Here is a 25,869-nt window from a genome sequence, read left to right as displayed (position 1 = left end):
AGATCGCTCCCCACACCATGATGCCGGGTGTTGGCCCTGTGTGCCTCGGTCGTATGCAGTCCTGATTGTGGCGCTCACCTGCACGGCGCCAAACACGCATACGACCATCATTGGCACCAAGGCAGAAGCGACTCTCATCGCTGAAGACGACACGTCTCCATTCGTCCCTCCATTCACGCCTGTCGCGACACCACTGGAGGCGGGCTGCACGATGTTGGGGCGTGAGCGGAAGACGGCCTAACGGTGTGCGGGACCGTAGCCCAGCTTCATGGAGACGGTTGCGAATGGTCCTCGCCGATACCCCAGGAGCAACAGTGTCCCTAATTTGCTGGGAAGTGGCGGTGCGGTCCCCTACGGCACTGCGTAGGATCCTACGGTCTTGGCGTGCATCCGTGCGTCGCTGCGGTCCGGTCCCAGGTCGACGGGCACGTGCACCTTCCGCCGACCACTGGCGACAACATCGATGTACTGTGGAGACCTCACGCCCCACGTGTTGAGCAATTCGGCGGTACGTCCACCCGGCCTCCCGCATGCCCACTATACGCCCTCGCTCAAAGTCCGTCAACTGCACATACGGTTCACGTCCACGCTGTCGCGGCATGCTACCAGTGTTAAAGACTGCGATGGAGCTCCGTATGCCACGGCAAACTGGCTGACACTGACGGCGGCGGTGCACAAATGCTGCGCAGCTAGCGCCATTCGACGGCCAACACCGCGGTTCCTGGTATGTCCGCTGTGCCGTGCGTGTGATCATTGCTTGTACAGCCCTCTCGCAGTGTCCGGAGCAAGTATGGTGGGTCTGACACACCGGTGTCAATGTGAGTCTCACGGGAAGCGTGCAAGGGATAAGTCCCTGCAGTCGCGCTATTCATCTGTGTCCTCGGTGGCTCAGATGGATAGAGCGTCTGCCATGTAAGCAGGAGGTCCCGGGTTCGAGTCCCGGTCGGGGCACACATTTTCAGCTGTCCACATCGAGGTATAACAACAACACCTGTCAGCAGCTGAGGTTGTCAGTTAGTCATCATTTATTTCAGGGAAAAGCTGCACGGTCATCAACAATAACAGTTCTTTCGAGAACAAGTTACTGTCTTTGTATATCTATAAGGTACAATACATATGTAGAATTGTGGACAGTTGGGAATGTGAGTCTCACGGGAAGCGTGCAAGGGATAAGTCCCTGCAGTCGCGCTATTCATCTGTGTCCTCGGTGGCTCAGATGGATAGAGCGTCTGCCATGTAAGCAGGAGGTCCCGGGTTCGAGTCCCGGTCGGGGCACACATTTTCAGCTGTCCACATCGAGGTATAACAACAGCACCTGTCAGCAGCTGAGGTTGTCAGTTAGTCATCATTTGTTCTTTTTTCCATTTCCAGGAGTGTACGTACAAATGGCTCTGAGCACTATGCGACTTAACTTCTGAGGTCATCAGTCGCCTAGAACTTAGAACTAATTAAACCTAACTAACCTAAGGAAATCACACATGCGAACCTGCGACCGTAGCGGTCGCTCGGCTCCAGACTGTAGCGCCTAGAACCGCACGGCCACTCCGGCCGGCGATGTACGTACGGCAAAATAAAGAAGCAGAAGTACAGAAGATATAAAATGTAGACTATTAGTAACGAGGAAATATTTCCTGAGAAAATAAATATTTTGACATCGAACATAAATTTGAATGTTACGGAGTCTGATCTGAAATCATTTATTTGGAGTGTGGCCTTATGCGGAAATGAAACGTGGACTATAAACAATACCGTCAAGAAGAGAATAGAGACTTTTGTAATGTAGAGCTGCGGATGAGCACTGGAGGTTAGATTAGTAGTTTGGATGACTAATGAGGAGGTGCTGAATCGAACTGAGGAAAAAAAAATTGAGATATAACTTGACTAAAAGTAAGGATAGGTCCATATGACAGATCCCGAGCATTATAACGCTGTTAACTTGGTAACGGATGGAAGTGTAAGTTAGGGGCTTAAATTTTTTTTGAGAGAGGCGTAGGATTAAATAAATGAAACGGGTTCAAATAGAAGTTTGGTGTTGTAATTAGACAGATACAAAAGTAATTGAACAAGATAGAGTAATGTGGAGAAATGCATCGAACCAGTCTTCTGACTGATGACTACTCAACAACATCATCGTCGTCCACCTGAGTTTCGAAAGTTATGCTACATCTATGAAGGTCAAACTCTCTGAGAAGGTTGCATCTCAAGAATATAGCTTCAAAATGATTAGGCCCCTTCTCACATTCGGCACGGTGGACGTGAATGTCGTAATGTCGCATACAGTGGAAGGTGGTTACAAAAGAGAAGATCCTTTTCTCTTGTCTACGAGTCCACCTAATCTGATCTTTCTTTAGTTGTTGTAAAGGAATCTTGTACGAAGTCATATCTGTGAGACACTTCATCGTATTAAAAATTGAAAAGAACTACTGGCAATATCTTGTTCAAAATATGCCAAGGTTGTCAGAACGCATACAGCAGGACTTCTACGACACTGTCTTGCTTGCGTCTAAGCTCAGAGTTGCTGTGAATACAGGAAATAGTCTACTGATGCTGCGAGAAATGCTGTCATGCTCCACTGGCTTTCGGCTCCTATTTCGGTTCAAAAAATTTGAAAGAGGCACTTCTACACAGTGGTTTCGTATCTTAATTTGCTAAATTTGTTCCTCACAGTAAAAGTTTTCTGGGTATGGTACCACGTCATAATGTATAAAACTACTGCCGCCGGAGACAAACCAACGTTTCGGCCACGGTTGCAGCGGCCTTCTTCTGGCTCTGGCCGCAGGAACCTACGCAATTAAACTTATTCCTATTCACCATGACGAAAAGTTTGTTCCACCGTTGCTGACTGCTTGTGAAGCGTCAGGTAGTGTTTGTGTTGCTGTGGTTGAGTATCAAAGGAAAACATGAGAGATGAAGAAGTCCGATTCCAGACTATAAGATAATTGGAAAGGAGCGATTCGCAGTGCTTAGCGACCATATCTATTGGAAAGACCTTCATTAACATACACTAATGAACCAAAACACTGGCCACAAGTAGGGATATCCAGTGAGTTAAGCGACTCTGACAAAAGGAAGGTTGTTATGCTCCGGCGAATGAGAAAGAGCGTATCGGAAACGCCGTACGTGGGGTGAGTGGACTGCTGTGGCCTATTGTGGGGTCGTGTACCACTGCAGGCTACGGCGAGGACAAAGCCTCTGCGTCGTTTCTGGGACCCCAGTTCAATATAATACAATACCATGTTAAACTTCAGATAAACAGAGTATAGGTTCTGAAGAGCTTTATTCCGTATCGTTCGTTACCTCTGTGCTGTGACCTTGTACCTTGCCTTACAGTTGCACTGCTTGGTATATACTGATGAGCCGTAATATTATGACCTGATTAATACCATATTGGTTGACCTCTGGAACGCAATACAGAGCGAGTCTTCATCAAGTGGATCTGACAAGTCCTTAATAGTTTTCCGGGGGTATGTGGCACAAGACGCATATGCACAGGTCATATAATTTTCTTAAATTACGGGTCGGTGATTTGTGGACTTGATTCTGGCTCCCAATAGCATTCCAGATATACTCCATTCGCGTCAGACCATCCAAATTTGGGGTCCAAGCCATCAACGCGAGTTCAGTGTCATGCTTTCCAAACCATTACAGCACGCTTACGACCGTGTGACATTCGTTCCCAGCCGCTGGCTCATAAGCATTTGTTCATTTTCAAAGTCGTTTATGTCAGTGGCTTTCTCTATTTGTGACCTGTATCGTTGCTAGAATAATTCCCCGTCCATCTCTGCTGCGCTTATATACTTCGCTGATGTGTACTGCGCTTTCAGCGGTACTAGGGGGCATTCAATTTCGCTGTAGGTAGGAGTCAATAATGTATTGTCTCATCAGTGTATCTTATAAGCGGTTCCAACTAAGAACCTCAATCGTCACATCTGCATTTTGAAGCATGATACCTATTTAGCTAGATAAACGCGATCAGTATACAATGCAATTTTGCGCGCTTACTAGACGCATCAAAGAGGGGAATAAATTTCTTTAATGGAAGCCGTCGGTAGCGGCGAGAGGGCAGGAACGTGCGTGCGACGGCGAAAAGCCGGAAACTGAAGCCGCATGCCACGAACAATGGCCGCCTTTCATCACACGACTCCCTTCAGCTGGTTCATTAATCGTCCGTTAGTTAGACCGCACTGCTGCAAGGTGGCTCGTGACTGATTAATTCGCCACGTGATGCACACACAGTCGCACCGCAACACCGCACAAGTTGTGTTCGTTTACGCTATTGTGCTGTGAAGCGGCAAATTTCGTCACTGGAAGCAGGAAAGACTAGGGTTTCACGTCCCGTCGACGACGAGGTCATTAGAGGCGTAGTGCAGGCTCGGACGGGGAAAGGGTAGGGAAGGAAATAACACGTTCCCTTTCAAAGGTATTAGTGCTGCATTCGCCATAAGCGAATTTTGGGAAATCCAGGAAAACGTAAATCTGGAGAGCTGGATGGAGATTTGACCCGCCTTCCTCCCGAATAAGAGTGCATTGTCTCACCACTGCACTACCTCCCTCGGTTTGTCACTGGAAGTTGGACAATTTATGGTCAGCTCCATGGCAAGGAGCTGTGACGTATGAGAGCCTGCACACGAACTGCAATCATATTGGTTGCTAACAAGATGATGCCGTTAATAATGATGATGACAAACGTACCCATGTTGTATGGAATTTGTTGGGGTCAACGACTGTATTACAAATTGATGAAATAAATTTATTCCGCTATAATCACTTTAGTCACTTTTTACCAATGTTTATTAGCATGACCCGTTTCGGCAGCATGCTGCCATCATCAGGCACTTTACAGTTATATGTACATTACTCTGATGTGGGATGCGGTCTCTTTGCTGGGTGTTAGGTCATGTAGTGGAATTTGACCCCATACAGAAAAATTAATTTATTTTAGTATATATTTAACGTGAGTTTTATGTTTAAATCATCTCATTGATGTCCTTACTTACATTGATCAAAGTACACGTTATCAGGTTGCCAAATGCTAGGCTAGAAAGTAGTAGTGCACACTTCTTCAAAAATTTCGTTATATTGATATAAAGAGACTTAGTTAACAGGGAAAAAAGTCGTAACAACACGGAATAACAAAGAAATATTAAATAATCATACTACGTAATATATGACATACACAAATGTGCTTGTACAGGGTGTCCAAAAAAAGTGTCGAATACTCCAGAGTAAGGCACGACGTACTCTCTGAAGTATACGCGGTTGTTGTTGTTGTACCTGCTGGCACGCATTGAAGGCGCGACCCTGTAGTGTCCTTCAAGCGTCCCGATAGCCAAAAGTCTCGGGGACAGAGGTCTGGGGAACGAGCAAGCCAACAAACCAACAAACCAAGGTGTGCCCCCCACCTTCCCCCCCCCCTCCCCCCCCCCCCCCCGCCCCCCCTGGGACAAATCCAGCGGTCCTGCAATGTCTGCGTCAGATGTTTGCACACGTTGTGACGAAAGTGTGCTGGTGCGCCATCATACATGAACCACATTTGTATTCGTAGCTGCAATGGCACAGCCTCTAGCAAGATAAGCAATACATTAATGAGAATGAGCCCCACTGAATCTTCGTGGTAGCAGGTATGGCCCGATTAATCTATCGCCAAGTACGCCTGCCCATACATTGACTGAGTATCGGTGTTGACGTCCTCTTTCCTGAATTGCTTGGGAATTTACATCTGCCAACACATGCTGGTTATGGAAATTCACAACACCATCTTTTGTGAACCCTGCCTCATCGCTAAATAAAATCTTGGATGTGAACAGTGAAGCTGTGGCACACTTCTGCAACAGCCATTGACAGAACCGCCGTCTGCCATGATGACCCTGTGGCCTTAGGGCCTGAACGCGCTGTGGTAATCGTCGCATACTGGTCCCAGATGTTTCTTGTATAAAAATGGGTTTTTATTATTTCTGTTATATTAGCAACTGATGCAATATTAACAACAGTACAACTGAAATAAGTTTATCTTAGGGGTTAAGAGTCTTTGGAATGTACACGACAGAACGTGGAAGTGCCAAGTGATGGTGTTGTGCTCTCTATGTGCGAGAAAATACATATTTAGCAAAAATATAAGTGAGGACATCACTGAGATGATCTGAACATGCAATTCACTTTAGGTACACACTGCACTGAAATAAATTAATCTTTCTGTACAGGGATAAATTTCAGTACGTAACCTGTCCGGAACACCCATAGAATAGACTGTATCACACTTAAGATCAATTTACACGTAATTTTATTTCTGGTACAGGTTTAGGGTGCAGTAATAATTTATTTATTCGAAGTGATTATGAAGTTCCACAACGAGCTCGTTTTAGCGATTTTTTTTTTTTTTTTTTTTTGCCATTATCAAGCGTAGGTCTTAGCTGTTATGACGCAGTCCATGTTGCATCTTGGAGCGTATTTATCTGTTGTCTTTCCATTATGTTATGATCACGTTATTTCTATGTACTTTTATTTATTTGATCTCGGTAAAATTATTTTTGACATCTTTTCAACAGCTCCGGCACCATTGATTGTAACATAATTATAGCCTTGTAAATATATAGCACCATTGGTGCCGGAGCTGTCAAAAAACTGTCAAAAATAAATTTACCGGGTCACACAAATAAAAGTACATAACGTGATAGTAACTTGATAGTAAGATAACAGAAGGAAAACTGATATTTATGCTCCAAGATGCAAAATGGGCCGCGTCATATCAGCTAACACGTACGCTTCATAATAGCAAAAACGCCGAAACGAGCTCATCGTGTAGCTTTGTAATCATTACAAATAAATAAGTCAACAGTACAACAGAGACCTGTACGAAAAATAAACTATGTCGTTCTTCGACCTTATGAGGCCTACCCCCCCCCCCTCCCCCAAAAAAATGTACTTGTAACTTTAATTCACATAATGACAGTAGCACGCTGCCAAAATGTGTCCTGTTAATAAATATTAGTAAAATGTGACTTAAGGAGAAACAAATTTTTCATAAATAATAAATATGATACATTTATATGAATGCGTAGTGGCTGTTCTTTTGGACATATCTCGCGAACGTGTACATGATAACAAAAAAGTGTGAGAGAACGTAGTCGGCTCATAGGTGCCGAAACATGCCTAGATAACAAAAGATTTGGAGATGGACGGTAATTTATATTTCAAATTTTATGTGAATGTGCTCGGCAGTAATTTTTTCATGTCCATTATAATTATCCGGGCTGTTATGCCGTGGTCGGTTGATGAATTCTGTGATTATGTGTCAATTCCCAACGTTTCGTCTCCGGCTGCGGGAGACATCTTCAAGGGGGTCCATAGCTCGATGGGTTTGAATCCTTGTCCGGCAACCAATTTTCGCTCGGCGCCGCTGTTTCCTCATAATTGTCCTGATACAGCTGACATCAGTAGTTCCTTATCTTTCCTATCGTTTAGGCGCGATGGGTAGCCGCGCGGTCTGGGGCGCCTTGCCACGGATCGTGCGGCAACCCCCAGTCGAAGGTTCGAGTCCTCCCTCGGGCATGGGTGTGTGTGTTGTCCTTAGCGTAAGTTAGTTTCTGTTAGATGAAGTAGTGTGTAAGCCTAGGAACCGATGACCTCAGCAGTTTGGTCCCATAGGAACTTACCACAAACTTCCAAAAATTCCTAACGTTTCTGCGCCCTCCAACTTCAACTCGCATAAGATTATGATACATATTGCGCAAAATTTGTTGAACCTCAGTGAAAGTGTTTTTACACACACAACAAATGCATACATTTTCCGAAACTATTAAGACCGTTTGTTTATATCACTCAGGCCAACTATGGATGTAATTTATTCTTATGGTTTATTTTGTGCCGAATCCTAATACGGTAACAAATAAGCCATGTCGTCCACCTTTTATTACGATTTAAGAGAATGGTAAGACTGTCATTAATCCGAAGATTAGTTTGAACATCAGAGTGCTTTACTAGGCATAGTCCTGACGGAAGTGGCATGTCATTGCAGTCTTTTCCTGTTCCACTCGCAAATAGAGCAAGGGGAAACAACTGTCTATATCCCTACATACGAGCCCTAGTTTCTCTTACCTTATCTTTATGGTCTGACTTACCCCAGTTCGTTATAGGGGATTTATAGTTCAAGGTGAACCTCGAATCATGATGCAACTCGGCTTTTTCACGTCGACGAACATTGCCACAAGTGAAAGAATTGACAGATAAAACTCCTAGGACTGACTAGATATCGAACCCGACGTCTTCAGATATATATTCTGACACTTTACCACTGAGCCATTGACCCGTAATGTTTCTTTTAATTAACATTAAATACTTCAGAATCAGTTTTCTTTTAAAATTTAATGTTATATATTTCACACAATACACAGTCGAAATTTCGGTGGCAGTGATTGCACTCGTTGATGTATATCGTTACTACTATGACAAGCTTTTTGGCACTTCTCCTAGTCGAAGAACCTCACGGGTGACAAAATAAGTTACATTTAATGAAACATTTTGTGAAAATCTTCTGCATCTACATTTACACACACACTCCAGAAGCAACCGTATGGTGCATGGCGGAAGGTATCTTGTACCACTACCACTAATTTCTTTTCCTGTTCCACTCGCAAACAGAGCAAGGGGAAACAACTGTCTATATCCCTACATACGAGCCCTAGTTTCTCTTACCTTATCTTTATGGTCTTCACGCGAAATGTACGTTTGCGGCAATAGAATTGTTCTGCAGTTAACATCAACTGTAGTTTCCCTGACTTTTGTCAGTAGTATTTCGCGAAAAAAACGGTTCGTTCTCTGCAGGGATTTCTATTAGAATTCATGAAACGTCTCCATAATACTTGCGTGTTGATCGAACCTACCGTTAACATATCCAGCAGCACACCTCTGAATTGCTTAAATGTCTTCCTTTAAGCCGATCTAGTAGGGTTCACAAATACTCGAACAGTACCCAAGAATGCGGCGCACTAGTGTTCCATACGCGGTCTCATTTATATATGAACCACAGTTACTAAAATTCTCCAAATGAAAAGAAGTCGACCATTTGCCTTCCCTACTATCGTCCTTAGATGCTCTATCAATTTCTTATCGCTTTACAGAATTATACCTAGATATTTAAGCGACCAGACTGTGTCAAGAAACACACTACTAATTCTGTATTTCAATATTACGAGATAGTTTTTCTACTCATCTGCATTAACTTCCATTTTTTATTACAATTTCAGAAAAACTGGATGATGTATTCAAGAGATAGGGCATCACAAATTGAGCAAGTCGATAACGGGTTGGTCCACTTCTGCCCTCATAAAAGCAGTCATGCGGCTTGGCACTGATTGGTAGAGTTACTAGATTTTCTCCTGAGGCGTACTGTGTCAAATTCTGTGCAATTGGGGCCTTAGATGGTCGAAATCCTGAGATGGTAGGAGGGCCCTGCGCAGAAGTCCCCTATTGAAGAGAGAACCGACTACGTTGCTGGTCAAGAGTTTGGCAAGCACGCAGACAAGAAATGGAAACTCTCGCTTTGGTGGACAGGAATTATCTAGCTGAAATATAAGCCCAGGATGGCTTGCCATGAAGGACAATAAAATGAGGCATAAAATATCGCCGACGTGCCATTGTGCTTTAAAAGCGCCGCGGATGACAACGAAAGGAAAAAAAAAAATGGTTCAAATGGCTCTGAGCACTATGCGACGTAACATCTGAGGTCAACAGTCCCCTAGAACTTAGAACTACTTAAACCTAACTAACCTAAGGACATCACACACATCCATGCCCGAGGCAGGATTCGAACCTGCGAACGTAGCGGTAGCACGGTTCGAGACTGAAGCGCCTAGAACCGCTCGGCCACATCGGCCGGCCACAACGAAAGGAGTCCTGGTATGAAAAGAAATTGCACCCCAGAGCATCATTTTTGCTTGCTGGTCCGTATGGCAGGTGACAGTAATGTTGGTATTCCACCGCTGTCCAGGACGTCTCCAGACACGTATTCGGCCTGGAATCTCATTGGTTGGAATAGAATTGTCTTCAGTGTTGAGTCCCACTTCGAATCGAGCCTGGATGGTCAGCGAAGCCGTGTCTGGAGACGCCCCAGACGGTGATAGGATACCAGCCTGACTGTTGCCCAGGATACGGCCCGACAACCAGGAGTGATGGTCGGGGGTGTCATTTTTTTTTCACAGCAAGACCAATTTGGTGGTTATACGCGGCACCCTTCCAGCACAGCTTTACCACAAAGATATCTACGCCCCGTTGTGTTGCCCTTGATGGCAAACCATCCTGAGCTTACATTTCAGCAATTTAATACCACCCGCACACGGCGAGAGATTCTTTTGCTTGTCTTTGTCCTCGCCAAACCCGACTTTGGCCTCCGAGGTCACTGCATCTGTCTCCAGTGGAGAGCGTTCGGAGCATTATGTGCAGTGCCCTCCAACCGGGTCGGGATTTTCACTATCTAACGCGCAAGTTGAACAGAATTTGGCAATATATTCCTGAACTGGACATCCAAGAACTGTGTCAATCAATGCCAAGCCGAATAACTACTTGCATAAGGGCTAGAGGTGGACCAACGCGTTATGCACTTGTTCAGTTTGTGAAAATCTTTCTCTTGAATAAATCATCCGTTTTCTCTGAAATTGTAATCACCTGCTTGTCTGCACCTGTGCATCACATCTACTTATTTCTGTTCTATTCGGATAACTACTTCGTGGCAGGTCTTTTTTTTTTCTCTCTGACTGCATGTAGGAATAAGAGAGGTCTGATCACGGCTCCCTTGGGTTCGTAATAAACGTGAACATAGTCCGTAGTAGGCTGTAATGCGATTTTTGTTTAACTGTGCGATTAGCTAATTTCGACTACGCATCATTATCAAGCACATTTGTAACACCTGTATATCATGACATTTTCAAATCACTCTTACTTGCAAATAAAAAGTAGCCATATTCCGTCATTTATCAATATGGCTACTTTTTACTCCAAATTACAGGTAAAAAGTGGCCATATTCTGTCCTTTATCAATATGGGTAATTCTTACTTGTAATTAAGAGTGATCTGCAAATGACATGGTGTACTACAGATATTGCAAATGTGCTTGACAGTGACGCGTAGTCGAAATTAGGTAATCGCACAATTAAATAAAAATCTCATTACATCCTCCTACATACCATGTTTACATTTATTAAACATCTGGAAGCTGTGGATCCCCACAAATACAAAATTTTAAATATTGGGTTCTATTACGTAAGAAGTCTTCTAGCCACTCACGTACAGGTGTTGAACAGACTATGCAGACACCAAATACACAACACATTATCATGACTTACACAGTATAAGAAAACCATTGGCATTAAAAACAGCTTCCAGTCGTCTTGTAGTGGATAAATACAGGTTCCGTATGGTTGTTATGTGAATCTTATACCATTCTTCATTAAATTCAAGGTAGGTAACGATGAAGAAGGTGTGTAGCAATCACACACCCTTCTATTCAACTAAACCATAAAAGCCCAATAACAATGTGGTCTGGTGACTGATGGCCAGAGGAGTTGTGACATTTCATTCTCGTATTCACAGAAACAGTCCTGGACAATAAGAGCTGTCTGAAGAGGGGCCCTGTCTTCTTGGAACAGCATTTCCACTGGGGAACAAACACTGTACCACGGGATGGACCTGATCAGATAAAATGGCCGCATAGTCTTTGGCAGTGATGTTGCAAGCCATTACTTGCTTCAAACATAAATATATGTCTGAGTGAAGCTAAACGCTATTATCTTTACGTAAAAAAAATATCATCTTAGCAATAACTTTCAAATTGTGAAATACCCACATGAGTCTTCGATATGAATTAGTGAATTTGCTCATGGCACTTTTGTTGACCTATGCTTGTAACCACTTTCAGGAGTCAAATTAATAATCAAATTAATTAATTTAATAAGGTTGAACCTTAAATTGCTCGTGTACGCATATACCACCACAATAAAATGAATACAGTATATATTAGGGGGAGTGCAAATGAGAACATCAATGTATTTAAGTTTACAAAATTACGACAAGTTTTATTAAAGCTTTACTAACTACAAATTTCTGGCGCATTAGCTGATAAACCGTACACAAAAATGACAAACACAAATCAGTAAAGGAATGGTGTTTGATAGGCAAAGCATGCATTGGGGTGGAATTTATGCAACTTCTCCCCTGAATTAAATCCTTTTACAACGCAATCTGACTTTGTTCACATGAATCCACTGTTAGGTCCAGTTCTATTCAAATTGTAAGGTGTCAGGCAAATCCAACACCTTCCATGAAAACCCTGACATGATAAGCAAATCCAGTAGTTTGTCACATAGCTCCGAATAAATCGTGACATTAAATTAACCAAAGTAATACGAGTAATGAGTGAGCAAATGGAATACCACAGACTAACACAAGAATGCCTAAATGCATGTCATATCTTCCCACCGTGAGACAGACGCTGTTCCGAGGGGAGAAACGAGAACAGAAGCCGAGAGCAGAACCGTGTTAAGCTAGAAGGCCCTACGATAAGGGACGGACACCCACGTCTCCAGCTAACCACCAGGACCACCCCCCAGCCCATGTTAAAAGCTAGAGCCCTCCAGAAGAACAGTATAGATCTTACGATAACACAAAAAGGGCCACACCAGCCGCAAGTTTTAGTGTGAGACTTTTTCGCGTCTCTGTTACGTTGCAAACGTTAAAAACATTGCCCCACCACGAAAAGTAACCGCCAGGACTACCCCCCAGCCCACGTTAAAAGCTAGAGCCCTCCAGAAGAACAGTATAGATCTTACGATAACACTAAAAGGGCCACACCAGCTGCAAGTTTTAGCGTGAGGCTTTTTCGCGTCTCTGTTACGTTGAAAACGTTAAAAACATTGCCCCACCAAGAAAAGTATAATGTTTCTCATTGGATAGACAGAATTTTTGTAGGCGGAGCTTAAGGTTAACATTGAGACCTTGATTGGTCAGATGAAAACACAGCCAGACAGTTTTTTTTAAACCAACTTCGGTAAATTGTAATAAGGAGAAGTTAGAAGAGAGTTGCTTCCGAGACGGCGAGATGCGTGGAGCTGTGCCGACCGCCGCTCCCTGACGCTGACTAACCACCGACAAGGTAATGAACGCACGCGATGCCGCATAAGCGCGCATTAAGCTTCACTCAGAACTGCAGAAGTCTCATCTGTTACATCCCCTCTTTACGTATTACTAATGTCGATCGTCAATTAAATCTCATGGTGTTCACATTTGCCACTTGAAGTAAAAATCTGAAACGCGATGAGTTTTCTGTTATATAATTATTAAGAAGCCACATCAGCCACTGTAATTTACGACAAGACAGATAAGTGATTATAGATAATTGAGGGTCACTTTAGACCATTTTGATAGTTTTCTCTTTTGTGAAACTTAATTTAAACCTAGATTATAGATGTGATATGGCATAGGTCATCCTTCGATCCATTGTAGAACTTGGAAACCCATTCAGGGAATATTCGTTCACATTTATGTTGAACGCAGTTGGTTTTTATCATCCTGTATTAAAACATTTCCTTTTATCAATAGTGCAATTTATAAACAATGTTTTGTGAGTAGAATAAAATTTCCAATGGTAAACTTAACTGCTTTTTCGACGTTATTTTACCAGCTAACTAAAAAATAGGAAAGCCTTGAACCCCTTCCACTAAATTTAGTTAGTATTAAGATTCTTTTACAGGGAGTGCAGTGGAGCTGACGCTGAAATCATTAAGTATTTGGTTATATCATCGCTAGTCTCACTGAACTCTTCTGAACTCTACATGTCATGTGTGGTCTGGCGTCTCCTTACCAGCAATAGGTCCCGGGTTCAAACTAGTCAATTTCCTAAAAAACACGCTCAGAGCGTCGTTGCGCGAAAGTGGTAGGGAGACACGACATAGAACAACAGACACCACTCAGAATGTTAGAAAATATAATCAACTACGATCAGCTATACCACAAACTGTGGTTCAGTTGAGAACAGGGAGCTGTGAATATCATTTAACAACCCTACGATGGTGCAGCAGTACCTTACCCATTCATCTTGATTCAGGCGGCAGCAGAAAACGGTGCGCTGCGGTAGCTGTAATGTTATGATGTGTCCACGAAAGTATCCAAACTAAGCGGTCTGGCGTTACGATTATCAGAAAGCGGGAAACTTCCTTCTCAGAGCCCTGAAACCCCGGCAGATATCAGTGTGAGGTGCACCCTTTCACTATTCTGGCCAGATCAATTTGAACCACATGCACGACGTTACATGCTGGAACCGTCAAACGTCTGATGGCGACTCAGGACGAATAAGTTCACCCTCATGACGTGTGACATGTTCGGGATGATATGAGCTTCCACTTTCGGTATATTTGGAAACTGCCACAGGCTCTTAGTCCATCACAAGATACAATCACAAATCTCACCTACTACGAAAAGACCTGAAGTTCTCCACCAGAGGAGGACCAGAAGGCGAAGACCCCCGAAGAATCACAACCACTTTCCAACAAGACTTCGTACGGATGCCGAATTAGCAAAACGAAACCGCCCCCACATTGCACAAACCAATGAAACTGTACTCTACACATTGAATCTCGCCTCTTGACTGTTTTGTTGGCCTGGTAGCAAGACACAGCAGCTGTGTTCCCACGCGGGGGAGCAAGCCTCTCTTTTGTGTATGCTAAGAGGAGCCAATCAGTGCCTCCAAAGCTCTCATGTATGAAAAAAGAAGACTTTAGACTGGTTAAGCGTCGCTCTCAGGGTACGCACAGCCATGTTTCGGAAAGAAACATATACCTAGTCGGGACCACAGTCCCTCATTTGCAGAGTGATCTAATATTTCTGGGCCGACCATTTCCAATTTCTGAAAGAAGCTGTTAAGCTCCCCAGACAGGTGTGCCCATGAAAATACTGTTTTGCCGCTCACTAAAAGACCCTGGTGACTTACTAGCTTCAGGGAGGCGGGCTACTGTCCTACCTCCGCTAGACACGTACCAAGCCGCTCTGTCCATATCATCCCAGCTTCTAACATGAGACTGCACAGAGTTTGCACAAAATCTGTTTACAGCTGTCTCTCTTAAATGGCTTTTTTCACCCACTTTCACTCATCTGGCCATCTTCCACGACAAATTATCACCTGGCCCAAGTGAAATGTTTTGCTCTTCTATACAACTCTAAGTGGAAGGAGGAGAGAGCTTCGGACAGAAATCCCTCTACAGGTAAAAACCACCCAACACTGTTTCCCAGAATCGCTCACATGATGAAGCCACTGCACTCATCGTTTATGTCCCCCAATTCATCTCACTCCCTGTTCTCGGTCACCCCTGTTAGCCCCCCACCCCCCCGGGTACAAGCTCTCTACAGGTTACATCTGCAGTTACAAGAACATTCCGTCCACAATTTCCTAATCTAGAAAAAGTCATTAACTGTTGTTGTGGTCTTCAGTCCTGAGACTGGTTTGATGCAGCTCTCCATGCTACTCTATCCTGTGCAAGCTTCTTCATCTCCCAGTACCTACTGCAACCCACATCCTTCTGAATCTGCTTAGTGTATTGACCTCTTGGTCTCCCTCTACGATTTTTACCCTCCACGCTGCCCTCCAATGCTAAATTTGTGATCCCTTGATGCCTCAAAACATGTCCTACCAACCGATCCCTTCTTCTAGTCAAGTTGTGCCACAAACTTCTCTTCTCCCCAATCCTATTCAATACCTCCTCATTAGTTACGTGATCTACCCACCTTATCTTCAGCATTCTTCTGTAGCACCACATTTCGAAAGCTTCTATTCTCTTCTTGTCCAAACTGGTTATCGTCCATGTTTCACTTCCATACATGGCTACACTCCATACAAATACTTTCAGAAACGACTTCCTGACACTTAAATAACAAATGTAGTACCAGGGAACACCAAGACCACGACCTAAAATATGAATGCTAATCTGACTGACAATGTTGTCAATGTGAGAGAGCGGCATGACACCTCTCAATGTTACCTTGCAGAGTAACCATAGGGCCCATGGAATACCATGATATGGTTGCCCAAGTCACTGAACCCACACCATATTTCACTCTTAGGATTACAATCGGCCTAAAGTTGGAAACGGTGCAAAACATGACTCATTCGACCAAATGACTTCCCTCCATTGCTTCACAGTCCATGTTTTATGGCTTAGGCATCATGTTTTCCTGTTAAGAGTATTTATATTACTGATGAGTGGTTTTGGCATATCAGCTTCCCCTGCAATTCCCAGCTTATGGCGCTCCCTTCATGTTGTTTTGGCGCTGAAAAGGTTTGTTAGCGCAACTTCCAGTTTTGCAGTATCTTTTGCTACTGTAGTCGCTTTATTTTCCGTCACAATCTTCTTCGGTGACCGTCCTTCATGATCATTCAACACACCCTTTCGTCCACGTTGTTTCTTAGTGGATGATGTTTCTCCGCTTTCTCTATATGCGGTATAAAACTTCGACATGATGCCACTTGAAACACCACACACTTCGGCTCCCTTGGTTTGCAGAAGAATCCAACATATGAACACCAACAATTTGCTTAACTTCGAGTTCACTTAGCTTCGACATTGTTCTTTTTATGTATTTATTTATACAATGATCATCTCCCAATGATATACAACACACAGTATATATAACATGCTTTATGAGGGCAGGACAGGTAGCCTATAGGAATAGAATAGGTGGTGTGTCGAGTCCTTGATTAGTGAACTATCTCGTCATTTGCTTTAGCACTCCAGTAAAATCTAAATCGGGATGGCCAGACAGAGCAACTCCGTCCTCCCAAATATGAGGTCAGTGTCTTAACACCTGCACTGCCTCATTCGGTAAGTCCCTATCGTATAGTGTTCCTTGTTTTGCACACAGTTTGTTTTGGTAACATGCAGATAAAATATAGTTTCGTTCTTCATTGCCATACACACTGAGGACACCCACTTGTGACTCCTGCGCTATTTCCAGTCACTTCCTACGTAAAACGTAGTTCCGCTGTCCTCTTTCACATGCATTAACACACCCACCAGAGACTCCTGGATTGTGAAGACACTTCTGTGCCCCTTGCATCAACTCCAAACCCCACTAACCACCTGAAAAATTAAGACAACAGATATTACTATCACGCATTTTACGTCTTGACACATCATTTCCTTTGGAAAGCAGTAAACCATAAACATGTACTAAAACGTGTCAAGGTGCTGTAGTTACCTACTTACATTACTATTCACTACTCTGAGTCCTCTAAGTAATCTTTAACTGTGTAACACGCACTGCTTTTGAGGAACAACTCAGCTGCCATTTTAAACAAATGTATTTTAGTAAACTTGGAACAATTACATAGATAATGTTATGGCGAAAGCGACCAAAGTCTTCGATTTATGGGCAGAACTCCTAGAAAATGCTGCAAGTCTACTAAATGGACTGCATACACTACGCTTCCATCTTCTTCGGTAATATTGCTGCACGATATGGGATCCACATCAGATAGGATGGACGGAGGGTATCGAAAACGTTGAAAGAAGGGCAGCTTGTTTTGTATTATCGTGAAATAGGAGAGAGAGTGCCGTGGCAATCATTAAAACAAAGGCATTTTTTGTTGCAGCAGGATCTTCTCACGAAATTTAAATCACCAACTTTCTTGTCCGAATGCAAAAATATCTTTTTGGCACCCACGTACGTGGGGAGTAATTATCATCACAATAAAATAAGACAAATAAGAGCTTGCACGGAAAGGTTTAAGTGTTGGTTTTTTCCACATGCTGTTCGAGAGTGAAGCGATAGAGAAATAGCTTGACTGTAGTTCGACGTAACCTCTGTCAGGCATTTGAGTGTGAACTGCAGCCGGCCGGTGTGGCCGTGACCGCTACGGTCGCAGGTTCGAATCCTGCCTCGGGCATGGATGTGTGTGATGTCCTTAGGTTAGTTAGGTTTAAGTAGTTCTATGTTCTAGGGGACTGATGACCACAGATGTTAAGTCCCATAGTGCTCAGAACCATTTGAACCATTTGGGAACTGGTTTCTTCCGAAAGTGGAAAGACATCCGTTTGTGGTTGAATTGTTGGCAAATGTCAGTCAGACGTGTGCCGTTGGCCTAAGCGTTTCGTTGTGTTGAATTTCTACCAATGATTTTTCTACAGGTTTTTTTCTGTCCCAAATAAAGAACTGAAGTCTCCCATTAGTATTTTCACGTCATCTTGGTGAATTTTGCTCATAGTATTTTCGAGTATGTTCCAGAATTTTTCGACATTTTCGGTGTTTTTCTTATTTTCCATGTTGGTGGGGCCAGGTGCATTGATGAGTGTATATTTTTTACTGGGGTTCTGTAGGAACATAGTCATAAGTCGATTGTTGATGGGTGTGATTTCTTTGACAGAGTTGATGATAGATCTGTGTTCGAGAAATGCCATACCGAATATTAGTACGCCTTCCGCTACCTTTTGTTATATTTTGCTCTTGAAGATGCAATGGTTTCCGTAATGCAAGGTTTCATTGTCAGTTAGTCGTGGTTCTTGAAGAGCAATGATGAGAATGTTTTGTCCATCGATTTATTATGTGAGATTATTTAGTTTTCGTGCTTGGATCAATGTATCGATGTTTAGTTTTCAAATGCATGTTTTCTGCTTATAGGGAAATGTACCAGAGATCTTCGATATTCTCCGCCGTGCTAACCTGGACGCCCCAGAATCCGAAAATCCAACTGCCGCCTGCCGACAGCCGGGTTGTGTACCACCTGGGGTAAAGTTGACTTTGCTTGCACAGTTCATGTTTGCTTGTGTTTCATTGGTTTGGCTTGGGTGATACCAGGACCGGATAGAACCAGATGGTGTTGAAGCCTTTGGAAGCAAATATTTTCAGCCGAGCTCATTGAGCTAACAGACGGTGACCAGAGTAGCGGTGATTTTCACTCAGACGTGTCTGGATTTTGGGTTTAACGGATTGAGTAGCCGTTCAGAATTGTGTTAGTATTTGGTTCACCCCAAGTATTTGATTTCCTCGGTACCCCCCATATGGGGGAGGGTTTCCCCTATCGGGCACTCGGGATTTTTATTATTATTGTCACGATGTCATCATCAAATCCGATATGGTGTATCTTCCCACCACTGAAATAGATGTGTATTGTTCGATTCAGTATTTCCATCACATAAATATGGGTTATAAGCAGGACTTATTTATTTTCAGCTCATTCAGTTCCTTCTCTTCTCTACTCGGGAGATGCCCATTAATATGTCTCCATATGGCGATCTGTGCGACGGTCAAACGACGGTACGTATGTACGATCCTCGTGCTTAAATGGTTTCTTAAATGTTCGGTCAGAGGGTTAGCTGCCCTCTGTAATAAAAAACTGAGTTAATCGATCACCAACGAACTTAACGGATGCCTTACGACGTCCGCCCTGAGCAGATTCAACGAACGCGAAATTTAGAACTACTGATTTCCTTTCTCTCTCTTCTAGAGCCACACTACAGTAGACAACTACTGACAGAGTAGATGACTTCGACCCGCTTAGCGATTTACATAGGACCAGAATTTTCTTGAATTCTCGGCAAGATCTTTGGCTAAGGTATAATGGTAACAATATTTGTATGCTTCGCGCATCGATCTTTCTACACAAGCACGAATTTCTAAAAACTTTTGCCTGTTGGAATTTTCTTATTCTTTTTTTTTTTTCAACCGAGAATGGTAAGATGGGAAATGTTTCACTATTTCTGCGAGAAGTTATTTCATCTATCGGCATCGAAATTGAAAGAAGTTGTGTTTGCTAAACTTGACTTTCGAAAAATGACGTTCCATTTGTATTTTGAATAGAAATGACAGTGTATGAGAGGTTAAGTTAGGTAACATACAAGAAGGTTGTTACTAAGGTCTTGGGCAGCAACAAGAACCCATCTTATACACCGACTGACAAGAAAAGTGAAGCACTCAGAAGATATGGTCGAATATCAAAGTGACTTCGTACACGAACACACCATGTTGGGAGGGCGGGGAAGCATGAAAAGAACTATTGCTGCGATTCTCTGAGACAAGTAGACCAGCCACCAGAATGGGTTAGTGTAGTTGTCAAGGCACGGCACAGTAGATAGGTGTGAATAGCGTCAGATGTCAACTGACCATTCTGAAGGACACGGGGATGCCATGTACTCGTGTGAGACACTGTTATTAGCACCTGACAGAGTTTGAAGTGGCCTCATTGTGGATCCCCGTTTGGCTGGCTGGTCTTATCGTACAATATCTTGACTTGTGGGGCATTCGGATGTGACAGTGGCCCGAGCTGGACTACATAGGAACATGAAGACCGACATACTGCTCGTCAATGTTGCGATCGACCACAAGGGAGGGGTCGCCGTACTGAGGACTAAGCACTTCATAACCCCTTCAGATCTGCGCCTACCATCCGGGAACAAGTAATGGGCTCCATGCAATATTCTGGGTCTCCACACACACTGGTCGGAGACTAGCAGCAGACGGACAAGGGAATTACCATCATATTCGCTGGTTGTCTTTGAAACCACAATACAAACGCTGCGTTTGGATTGGTGCCGTGACCGGGAAGCATGGACTGCCAATAAATGGCGTCACATTGCTTTCAGCCAAAAATTGCGGTTCTGCATTATCCTGGATGACCATCGTCGGCGAGTATGGCAGTGACCTGGGGAAAGGGCCCATTCTTCCATTGTTTGCGAGAAACACAGCGGTGTTGTTCCTACAGTCATGATGAGGGGAGCTATACTGTATTGCTTCAGGTCACGGGTGGTAGTGATTGGGGGAACTCTGACGGCATAGCTGTACATCACGGACATCCTGTGTACTCGTGTGTTAGCTCTAATGTGACAGTATCTCAGTACAGGACAATACTTGTCCTAAAATAGCAAGTGTCTCTATGATCTATGTGCGTGTTGTTGAGGTACTCCTGTGTCCAGCAAGATCCAGAGATCTGACCGTCATAAAACATGTATGGGAATTGGACGTTAACTCCGTCCCAGCAGGAGTGTCCAAGATGTCAACGACCGGTTACACCAGTTGTTGGCTAACTTGTCTCTAGAGAGGATACAACAGCTTAACGACACTCTTCTCAAACGAATCAGTCCATTCATCTAGACCAGATTGGGCCCACCATTAGACTGGTAAGTGAGCTTGTGAGTGTGTGGGTTTGCTATTCCGTCATTCTGCACAACGGATTAATCTGAGATGTACCCTTTACCCTGTGGCTCCTGCAAGATGCAATTTCCACCGCCACACTGCTACAGAAGTCAGACAGACGTTCCTAACGTTCTAAAGAGAAATGCTTGAAAAACTTTCAGCTATAAATATCTTCTGGAGTCGTCCGCTGTAAGGAAATGACCCAAAAAATCACAAAATTTCTTACGTAACTAGTGGGATACTTTGGTACTGGAGTAGTGCTAGTTAGTGTAAGAAAAACATGAAACTAACAAAAATTACTATTTATTTTGCAAAAATTCTGAGAAATCACAATGGCACTTTTAGTTATGAATGTGAAGTTACATCTCAAGGATAGGATTCGCTAATGAAATTTCTATACAAAGTTTAAGATCATTATTGACTTGGCAGAATGGCTGAGAGCCGCGCCTACTCAACTTGAATAATTATCTGTTAGAATGTTGCTAGGTACGGTCGAGGCTGTCGCGTGTGAAATGCAGTGAAGTGTTCTGTTGTGGAGGAAATATGCGGCTCGCAAGAGCTGTAACGCACAATACCGTGAGCTGCAATGACTGCTGTCTGCGCCGCTCGCTGCTAACAAATAAGATAACTCTTGTTCTATCTGGATTGACCTTCGCCAATCAAACTCTCCCTATGCCTTGATGAAGTCAGGGACTCCTATTCGCCCCTAGTCTAACTATTGGCGTGGTACACCGGTCAGATAACCAGTCCACCGCGATGCCACTCAAAATTCGCTCGCAGGCGTTTAACTATAACTCTGTCCGTTCACACCGCACAATAAGTGTGGCGGCCAACACAGTGAACAATGCTTAATTGCAAGGACTCAATATAGAGTCGCACTTCGATTTGCTCTCGACAGAGGTGCTCTTTGAGTGAAGTACTGAGGAGAGACTTGTTCCTCGCTCTTTGAGTACACGTACGAGCGCACACGCTCTCGTTACGCGTTCTCGCTCCAAGAGTGACAACGGAATGGCCCCTCTCCACGCCAGACGTGAAGGGGTATATATTTCAGTCTCTTCCATTACTCCTTCAGCTCAAGGCGTCAGAAATATCGTCTGCCAATCAGCATTGCTCTTCTAAAACGGGAGAATGACGTTTCGTTTAAGGCGACCAATCTGGAAATCTGTAGCTTCGGCATTTGGCGTTTGCTGTCTCCCTGTGAAAATCTCTGAAACTGCATGCTATGTGTAAAGAATGCGTAGGCTTGGCGCTCCCACACAATGTAGCGAAATTTGCTTTTAAGCCGAACTCGGGGTCGTCCTTTCACTCGGGCAAACGCTGTATGCTCTATGGGCGGTCGCGCGCCCAGATAGATAGGTTGAGTCGTCCTCTGAAGGGACCGGCGTCCCGTTGTGCGGTTTGTGTCTCCCTCTGAAAACCTCTGAAGGGACCGGCGTCCTGTCGTGCAGTGTTTGCCTCACCCGAACTAAAAGCTTTTGTGACCGTCGTGTCTTGAATGTGCGTGTGTACGCCAGCCTCGAGTATTCCAACCACGGTACGCACTTGTGATTTATTAGTTATTTGCATATCGTTTAGATGAATTCATACAACATTGACTTTATATTATCGAGTTTGGGTTCGAATGAAGCGTCTTGATGTGCGGAATATGATTGTGAGGGTAGAACATGTAAGCAATGAAGGTCAGGAGACCACGACGTCTTACAAGGTCATATTGCCAAGTTATTTGAAAATGTGAGTCGGTATCGTAATCACTGAAATAACATCAGATACCCTCTCAACCCGTGAAGTTGCACTTCCATTTCTATTTTTTTGCAGGTAGTGCATTTTCGTTGCAGCCAAGATGCTGGATTTGGCAACGGCATTGCCGCAGTGGTACGCCGGTTCCCGTCAGATCACCAAAGTTAAGCGCTGTTGGCCGTGGCCGGCACTTGGATGGGTTTCCATCCTGCCCGCCATGCGCTGTTGCTATTTTTCGGGGTGCACTCAGCCTCGTTATGCCAACTGAGGAGCTAATCGACCGAATAGTAGCGGCTCCGGTCAATGAAAACCATCATAACAACTGGGAGTGCGGTGTGCTGACCACACGCCCCTCCTATCCGCATCCTCAGCTGCGGATGACACTGCGGTCGGATGGTCCCAATGGGCCACTTGTGGCCTGAAGATGGAGTGCTTTTTTTTTTTTTTTTTTTTTTTTTTGAGTGCAGAATGCTGGATTTGAAGTGAACCTGTTTTATGAGCCTCAAGATTTACTTTTTGAACAACACCCTAATTTTTTCTCTGAATAATTGGGTGTGTCAGTCAGAAACAAGGAAAGTGATTCAAAGACAGTATCAGAACCCGCTGATAGGAGAATACCATTGGTCACTTCGATGAGATGTAAAACAAGGAATTCATTAGACAAAGAGGTAGATTAAACGCTTTAAGGAAAACAGAGGAAGGAAATATAAGTGAATGGATAAATAACTTCTATATGGTAAAGACGCATTTATATTTTTATACTTCAATATAACCTTTGTTAACACTGAAGAAAGTAAATTACTTTCCTCCCTAGTTACACATGTTTTGCTAATTTTCTAATCTATAAGGAAGTCACATTCTGACAAAAGTGCAAATGACAGAAAAAACTGATTTCAGATGTGATTTCATTGGTAAAGGAGCATAATAGGAAGCTGTTATCTGACAAAAGGAATCAAAAAATATTGCATCGTTAGCCTGCATTAGCAGTCATTGGTAAGGTGAAATGATCTCACACATTTGTTGGAAGGGTTCGGGAAAAGTGCATTGCATCTCTAAAGAACATCTTATACGTGTATGTAGGGAAAAACCGAGTACGGTACCTAAACTTTTAATTCATATAAATTATTTTCTGTGATCAATAAGTTCGTAAATTAAGGCTATCAGATCTGTTATATCATCAACGACACGATATTAATCCACTTTCAGCTTAAAACAAACCATATCAGCACCAAAAACAATAACTCGTTAGGTACAAAACATCCGGTTTTGCGCCCCATCAATGGGGTAAAGTGGAGAAAAGAAACTCGAATAAAAGTTTCGTTCTCCTGCAAAAAGTATCTAAAAATATAAAGAAAACCATAAAAATGTTGCCAAGGACACAACAAATATATTTTAAGTACTAAAAGAGGTTTGTGACAGCATCCTTCGATTGGATCTTCTTCACCTGACAAAGTTGAAGACTCTCCTTTTTTAAATGTTTTTTAAGCTGTGTAGTCTTTCCAACTGTCGTATTCTGCTTCTTTACCTTCTTTACGGCTTGACCCTTTTGGTTCTTTCTCATAAAAAGCTTTGTTGTGAATTTTACTTTTCTTCTTTCTCTTTCCTTCTTTTTCTTCAGTTTCCAAATAATTTTTATATGGAAAGGAGGTCTGTATTGAGAGGTGGCATGAGCCCCCTCTCATATTTCTATCTTACGATTCTCCTCTCTAGTTGCATGCGGTGGAGGTTCCGTTGTTCCTTCACACGCGGACTTCCCATGTAGCGTCTCTCGCCACCCGGGTGGTCCAGTGACAGGCGGGCTCTTCTCACTTTGAAAGGGTAGGCTGACAGGTGTGGGGGCCGAGTGAATACTCTCCGGACGCCGACATTGTCAGGAGACGCGGCCGCGAAAGCCGGAAGTGGCGGCTGGGCTGGTGGTTCCGTTGCTTCGCAGAAGCTTAGCGAAAACACTTTCTGGCGGGCTACCAGCGAGGCGTGGGAATGACTTATGTACCCAGGCAGCTGGGGCGGGAAAATTACCGCGCTTGCTGCAAAATAGGAACTGTGATTGGCTTGCTAAGGGCATAGCTCCGTGACGGGGCAAAATCAGCACAGAAATTGGCGCCAAGAATCTCCATTGGTGGAATGGTAGTGCTCCGGCAATGGAGTGGAATTTCCGCCGGTTTTGGTGTTGCTGATTGGAACGTAACCACGACCACTGTCGTGGGGGCGGGAAGGTTGTGTGTTCGGCCTGTACGGGTGCTCTGGGGTAGTCGGCAGTCGCCTTTCGGTCGAGGACGTTGAAGCAGCCAGCCCTCGCCTGCGGTACGCCAGATCGTGTTCTGGGAGATAAGAAGACTGTTGGTAATGTACGTCCGCAGCACCGGCAGATAGGGATTTTCCTAGGTGATAATCAGAGCTCAGCAGAGCGCGCCTGTTCATCCTTTTCTAACTTTGTTCAGTTTCGAGTAACAGCAATTACCATTGGGTTAGCTGTGTGTCTCTCTTGAGATTTGAGTGGAAAGGAATTGGCTCCACATACCACTTCGTCTTAAACCTCACGATCTAAGTTAGGGACAACTTCACCTTTATAGTGTTTGTATGAATCTCCAATTTTAGCCAATTTGATGTTTTATAAATTTGCTGTGTTTCTTTTACTATTCTGTGTTTCATCTTAATAAATCATATTGTTAATTTGAACAGAACTTTCATTCTGTTAATCAATAGAGCAACCCTATCATTCCTCACTATGCTAATGAAACCTTTGTTTATTTAACTTATGTATCAAATTAAATTACTGCAGGTGCCAAACTCTCTTCTACTCCACTAGCAGGGTTGATTAGAGTCAGTTCGCGTATTTTTTTTATCCTTGTGCAACAGCAAAAGTCGGAGTTAGAATAGGGGGGGGCTTAGAGCATGATTTACACATGTGGATTCTAGTAGAATTTAGTGATAAATACACTACTAGCCCCGGCACCTCGCATAATA

The 25,869-nt window shown here is 43.7% G+C and overlaps 2 non-coding genes across 2 annotated transcripts; both read left to right on the top strand.

Moving 5' to 3' along the window:
• The first annotated feature begins 877 nt into the window (after positions 1–877).
• Trnat-ugu (transfer RNA threonine (anticodon UGU)) lies at positions 878–951 on the top strand. Its single transcript has one exon. It is a non-coding gene; the product is annotated as a tRNA-Thr (tRNA).
• Positions 952–1,201: 250 nt separating this feature from the next.
• Positions 1,202–1,275, top strand: Trnat-ugu (transfer RNA threonine (anticodon UGU)). The gene has a single exon. It is a non-coding gene; the product is annotated as a tRNA-Thr (tRNA).
• The last annotated feature ends 24,594 nt before the right edge of the window (positions 1,276–25,869 follow it).

The sequence above is a fragment of the Schistocerca nitens genome, chromosome 3 (genome assembly GCF_023898315.1).
Source record: "Schistocerca nitens isolate TAMUIC-IGC-003100 chromosome 3, iqSchNite1.1, whole genome shotgun sequence".
NCBI classification, from domain to species: Eukaryota; Metazoa; Arthropoda; class Insecta; order Orthoptera; family Acrididae; genus Schistocerca; species Schistocerca nitens.
This window is presented reverse-complemented; position numbering and strand designations above follow the sequence as displayed.